The sequence below is a fragment of the Brachycentrus maculatus genome, unplaced genomic scaffold (assembly GCF_059751285.1).
Source record: "Brachycentrus maculatus isolate JH-2025_06_01 unplaced genomic scaffold, ASM5975128v1 h1tg002228l, whole genome shotgun sequence".
In the NCBI taxonomy this organism is placed as follows: Eukaryota; Metazoa; Arthropoda; class Insecta; order Trichoptera; family Brachycentridae; genus Brachycentrus; species Brachycentrus maculatus.
In genome coordinates, this window is record NW_028282727.1 from 11,364 (window position 1) to 18,307 (window position 6,944).

Consider the following 6,944-nt stretch of genomic DNA (forward strand, 5'->3'; position numbering starts at 1 on the left):
GTGCTATGTTTCACTTTGTTTATTTACGCATATTAGTCTATCTTCATATTCATTTTTTATGGTTTTGTATGGAAATTTGCTTCCTGCTTTTTGGGTTTTCATAGTTCCTTCTAATTAGTGAAGCAATGCAAGCTGTATTATTTTGAAGCCAAACTGCAGATTCAAAACAATAAGGGAAAGCAGATAAAATACAGGATAAAACTGTTATATCACTTTATATATATGGCCATACTATAACGGCCCGTAAAACAATATCGCAGTCTCATATGAGTGTGCTAATAATAAAAAGCAACGGATATATTAGCGTCGAGCATTTATATATTTGGGACGTTGGCGCAATTGCAACTTTGACTGATAAAATCGAAAAACATCTTTGATTTAAATTTAAATAATAATCCGTTTATTAGTGAGTAGATCATAATTTATCAGAGAGAATGAGGAATTTTTAACAATCATACTAAAAAGAAAGGCCCACCTTCCAGTCCATTCCCGCCTTGTGTTGGATTTTAAAGTCGAAACACCAAATCTGGGTAGTTGTTCAAAACCTTGTGGAACCGGTATTTCCGTTGCGTTTTTTGCTTATCGTGCCTGAAATTGCATCTTTCCCCATACTTACAAACCCCATCGGTATGATAGTTTCTGCAATATTTTTCCTTGAGAATAGGCTGGTACATCACCAATTCTTCGATTCCATGTGCGAAGGAGCAGCATTACCCGTAGGCGCAGTACCCGATTTCCGTGTAGGAGCGGCAAAGTTCAATCTTCCGTTTCGTTACGACTATAATTCCGCCCTGTTCGTTCGTTTCAGAGCCTGAAGTCTCGCTAAATTCTCCCATCAAATATTAAATATATCTAATAAAACTCCGATCAAAGTATGCTTTTTCATTCAAACTGTTTCAAAGTCGCAAATGTCAGTTACATCAATCGCAAACACTAATATAAATTTATTTTATCACCCAAACTTTCAGCTCGCATTGTTGTCATTTGGAATTCATGAGGATTCTATGATTGAGCCAGCCCATGCCATTCGTCTGTCTGAGAGAGTCTAACGGTCGGCCTATTTTTATTGGCGCTTTTGAATGACTGAATAATTTATGGAAAATCCAGATTACTGCAGATAAACCTCTCCGTCAATGTGTCTCCGGAGGACCCTGTTCAATTTATAATCAACTCCTCATAATATCAACCCAATGACATAATCCTTATCTCCCAATGCAATAGGATAAAAATTCAAGACTCTCCTGTTGAAAACCCCCAAAAATAGCCCGTTCCGAGTTTTAATTTCTCTTCTATTAAATACCCACTGCTTTGCCCACTAATAAAATTAGTATTAATGATACAATCGAGTACCTATGTTTTCGCCAGAATATTTGGACCCACTCAATAGCTTTTACCAATAATTAGTAGCTTAATGAGTACCTGCTTTTGCTCAGTTTGAGTTTGTATTCTATATGTAAATCTATATTAGATTATTAACACAATTAATTAATTATTTGTGTACGTATAAAACACGTATACAAATATCTATATATGTTCAAAAGAGACCCTGACGAAATAATCTCTGCAGTATCCAAGAACTTCAAAAGATAGAAACCACAAGTAATGAGAATTACTTTGAAAAGAGGAGGAGCTTTTTTAGCGGAAAAAGCAAAGGCTCATTCGCGTGTTGCCAAAAAGGCTTTGCAATAAAGAGCCAAATTGCATTCGAACTAAAACGAAGGATAAATATGTCCATTATATGTGAGGTACAAATAGAATGAAGCGCCAAAAGCAGAGGGGCAATAACTACCAAACTAAAGATTGAGGCTGAATGCCCAAATTAAGGACAATAGAAGTAATGACTTCATATCGTCGCTGCTTGGTGTTTTCAGGGTAAATTTCTACAAACAAAAAGAGTAACTACAAGATAAAATGAAAGCCGAACCGACGAAGAAAAGCCAAAACTCCAAGAGGACCACAAAGAAGATCTAAAAAAATAAACAGAACAAGCTGAGGCGGATTAAGAGAAATTAAATTAATCGGGCAGCAAAGATATAAACGAAAAGAAAACTACTCGAGCAGAAGAACAAAGTGAAGGACACTCTGAAAAATGAACTCGCAAACCAAGGAGAAATCTGATTGGTTTTATGATATATCGCACATTAATGATATACATCGCACATTTATGGAATTAATCACATGTTTATGAATTGAGTTCGATAAGCTCAACAGTCATAGAAAGAAATATGTGATAATCTTAATTGCATTTCGATATAATAAATTCTGTTACGCTTTTGCGAAATGACAGAGAAACATCAAACAGCACTTGAAAAAATGCAGGAAATAGCGAATCGACTGATTTCGACAACCCCATAATTGTCCAAGATACTTGACAGTGACAGTGCATTGCGCCCAAAACGTCCAACATCTCCGATTTCTAAAAAATTAGGGCCCATGCAAAAATCTGCAAACCCTCATTTGTTAAGCACAAGCAAGTCAGAAATGACTTCCAATGATTATCACTAAAAGTGTAAATAACTGGCTCAAGAGCTCCAAGGCTCGCGTGACAAAGTATTCTCCTTAGAATAGGAAATTACAGTAATAAAGCAGAGATTCGTCGAACGATAAATTCAGTACAGGAAAATCATCGAGGAGCTCCAAGATGAAATTAAGTAACTCTCATATTATTCAAAGGTCAAAATCGCTTTTGGACAACAGCGATCGAAATCGAATGACCAACATTAACGAGCTACACAAAGAGATAATCGACAATATCGGGACAATTCAACACAAAACTTCAAAGATCCTAATCGAACAAGAAACAGACATTCGAAGGTTCTTTCATAAAAAGATGAGCGAGATGAAGGACAAATTTAAGTAGGATAAAATCAATAAAAATGAGAAAGACCAGGAGTTTATAGAAAAGTAAAAGCAAATGATGTCATAGTTGGAGTGGATTAAAAATATTGCGCATAAAATTGACTTGTAAAATCAAACTCTTATGAAGAAGTATAGCACTCTTAAATCCGAGTATGAAATCCAGGACAAGGATAAAGATCTGCTCATGAAGGAGCTGCTCATGAAGAAAAAGTAAAATTCTGTTCTCAAATCTCAAGTCGAACAATATGAAAAACTGCTGAATGAAGTATCGAAATAAATGGAGGAAAATGATATCAAAGAGAGCATTGGCGATGGAGAGGTCATTTTAGGATAAAGTGCTAAATTCGACAGCAGCGGCATCGAAAGGCAACTGCCCAAAGGAATCAACCAAGGTAAAAAGGATACAAAGCGCGGTAATTCGAACCTCATCGATTCTCGGCTGAGCAACTCTATCATCAAACCAAGTATAAATGAAAAATATGAAAATACCATACATCATTTAAATAATGTGATTTCGAAATAAAAGAAGAAAGTTCGAGAAATAAAAGTTTTGTACATGAAAGAAGTTGGGAATAAGTCCGAGCTTTAAAAAATAATCAGGAAGCTCGTGGATGACGTGAGGGAATCGATTGTCGAGGTTGATCGGGAAAGAGCTCGGAGGAAGCGAACTGACGATGAGTTTACGCAACAAGGAAGAGAGAAGCTCTTGGAAGAGCTGTTATCGAATGAGAAGATATTGACATTGATTTACGACAAAGCCTTTTACGCAGGAAATAAGGGGCAGAATGTGAACCTTGATAAAATCCCGGAGGATCTAGAGAAGATACTCGAAAATAATGATGAAGATGGATTTTATTGATGTTTGATTCTTTTGTACTTTCGGCAGGATAGACCTTATTGCTAGAATGTACGATATTCTAATTTATGAAATTGATTATTCTGACACTCTCATAATAGATATAAACACATAAATAATAATGAGCTACCTCAAATTGGGTATTCATAATGCTGAGGCCAATCGATCAACTTTAAGGATAACCCTGGCGATGTACTATTTCAGATCTTCATCTTCGCCTTTTTGGTCTTCTGAGATTTCTTTATGGGTTTTGATTTTATCCTTACTCAGGCACATTGTCATGATGTCGACCATATACTCGAGAGCTTCTACAAGCCCTCCATCTCTATCTTTGATTTATCTGAGGTTCTTACATCTTTTCCGAACTTCCTCAGCCAAAACCTGCGCATTCTAATTGGCAATCGTCAAAACAAACACTACTTTAAGAATAGAGTACCTTCGAGTTTTTACATTTTCTATTAGTTGATAACCTCACTATGGCCCACGGTATTAACCATATCCGTCCGAATAGTCTTATACGCTCCGGTTTTCTCCAAGTTCGAAATGATGTCATTATACAACATTTCATAGGTTTCATGCTAAACTTGCATTTTCTTGGCGATTTCTTCGGAGTGTTTGATTCCTCTAAATTAACCAGAATGGTACTTCGTGTGGATTGCAACCATGGACATGCAGAATGTGCTTCTATTTTTGACAAAAAGTGCTAAAGTCAGAAGAAGCTTGGAAAGCAGTTCGCATTTATCTGTGGCATTCGTAATGACAGATTGCAGAAGGTATAACTCTAGGCAATAGTAGTGATAGTTAATGAGGCATTTCCTCCAAATTAGTATATTCTCGAATTGGCCCAGTTTCCTGTCAGTTTTATCCACTGAACCCTTCTCCATTGTATTGATCGGAGCGCCCTTGCTGCTGCCGTTGCCATATAAGCCATTCAGATTATGTGACCCCGCAAACAAGTTTCTGCGCTTAGTGTTGTCTGCTGTGGTTGTCCCAGATGATGTATAACTATTGACGTTTGACGTCACCCGAGGGATATTTGAACCTGAAGAAATGGGGGTCAATGGACTCCCGCTTTTTTGGGTACTATTCCAGGCTGATAAATGAGTAGCTGAATTCGCGGAGATTACTCTGGTTCTTTATTTAGTCTTTGCAGATGATGATTTCTGCTCGATGGACTCGGTCATCAGCTTGTCGAATTTCTCTCCCTTGGAACTGTAGTTTTCGAACAGTTCTGACCAGCCGATTCTTTACTCCTCGCTATAGGCAAGAGTCCTCTTTAAGAATTCGTTGCCCTTGGGGGAAAGGCTCGATTTTCTCAGAATGATAGTGATTGGAGTGGTCTTAATTCCTTTAAGGAGCTCTGCTTAATCTCTTGCTTTCCAAGGGGGATAACCATGAATCATCTCGTATAATATGATGCCGATCGACCAAATATCGCATTTGGTGGTATACTGAGTTCGTTCAAGGATCTGAGGGGCCATATAGATTGGGCTGCCAACACAGGATTTCAGCATTTGAGACCCAAAGTTATCGACATACTTCGCAAAGCCGAAATCCCCGATTTTGAAGGTTTTCTCATTGATCAGGATGTTGGCGGGTTTTAAGTCCCGATGGATAATTCTCTACTTCACCAGCTCAGTAAATCCGCTCAGAATCTGCCTGATGACTTCGAATGCTTACTCTTCGTTCATACGTTTTTTTTTAATCATTTCTTTAAGATCTCCGCCCTGACAGAACTCGGTAATGATGTACAGACTATTTTTGGAACTGAGCACATCCTTGAATTTGACAATGTTTGGATGGTTAAATCTCTTCAGCAGATATATTTCAGAGAATATTGCGTTTTCGAGATATTTATCATTAAGGAAGGTCGCCAAATCAATCTTTTTTATTGCTACTTTCTATTTCGATTATCTCTCCTGGCCTTCATAGACCTTTCCATAGACTCCTTCGCCCAAGCACCTCGAGGTTTGATACGAATAGTTCCCTATTACCTTTATCACTACTTCATTCATAATTCAAAAATAATAAATTGCACACATGCCCCAATATACACTATATGCATTTTATATATCTGACTATTTAGACAGGCACATGTAAGCATAGAAATGCTGATTCGATAATGCAAATAAGGCAGAGTGCAACAAATAGTCTGGGCGAAGAGTAAAGAATAAATAGAATGTTTATGAGCATAGATAAAAAATTCCGCACCCGGGGATTGAACCCGGCCCACCAGGGTGAGAGCCTGGTATCCTAACCAGATAGACCAATGCGGATAGGTATATACAGTAACTTATTTCTCTTCAAGTATTTGTATTTCTCATTCATCGTATGAGTAATAATACTCTTATGATTGAAGTGATTCTTTCCAGGTTAATTATCATTTATAATTCTGAATCAGTTTAGAGTGAACTGACAAAACTAATTAAATATTGGGTGCATATAAAGAATGTTAACAATGTGAGCGATGAAGCATTGGCTTAAAATTGGCGCAGGAGCTTATATCTCTTGGATTTTGCGGGCAGAGAAAGAATAAAGCTTGCAAATCGATATAAATTTGGGTACTTCATTGAAATGCACTCGACCTTGAACAATAGCAGGGCTATCACGAACGCTAGCACCGATTGGTTAAACACAACCGACGATTAAATCGAGCAGATACCTAGATTTATGGTAGAGCCGATTGACAGCTAGTTAAAATGATGCAGGGTCATTAATGGCATTGAGTCCTTACAAAGATATAGAACCAAATACAAAATGTGCTAGTCATTCAGATAAATTAAGAAATATTGAAATGCGAGATGCTTGTCAGCAGCAACTGCCATGCTGTCGATTATCCCACAGGAGAATATAAAGGAAGTGGTGGGATATTTGGCAAATCTTCTGGCGTAGGCATATGTGAGATGCCTACACTGTTGGTGATCGCCACTAGCTCTAGTCAAACTGACTGACTCTTCACCCATAAACGAATGAAAAGTAATTGGTGTTGACATGGTCGGGTTGGTGAGTCATTTCGAATGATCACCAATCACCGTCATTTAATATTATAATAATATTAGTAATATATGCAATCACCAAATATATTCATGTATGTATGCGTATGGCACTATCTCAAGGGATATGCTTTAGTAATGGGGAGTTTAATCGCGTTTAGGGGTTGGGGTTGGGGTTGGGGTTGGGGTTGGGGTTGGGGTTGGGGTTGGGGTTGGGGTTGGGGTTGGGGTTGGGA

General features: G+C 37.8%; 1 non-coding gene across 1 annotated transcript; it reads right to left on the reverse strand.

The window, feature by feature from the left end:
* Window positions 1–5,918: 5,918 nt before the first annotated feature.
* TRNAE-CUC (transfer RNA glutamic acid (anticodon CUC)) lies at window positions 5,919–5,991 on the reverse strand. Its single transcript has one exon. It is a non-coding gene; the product is annotated as a tRNA-Glu (tRNA).
* Window positions 5,992–6,944: the final 953 nt, after the last annotated feature.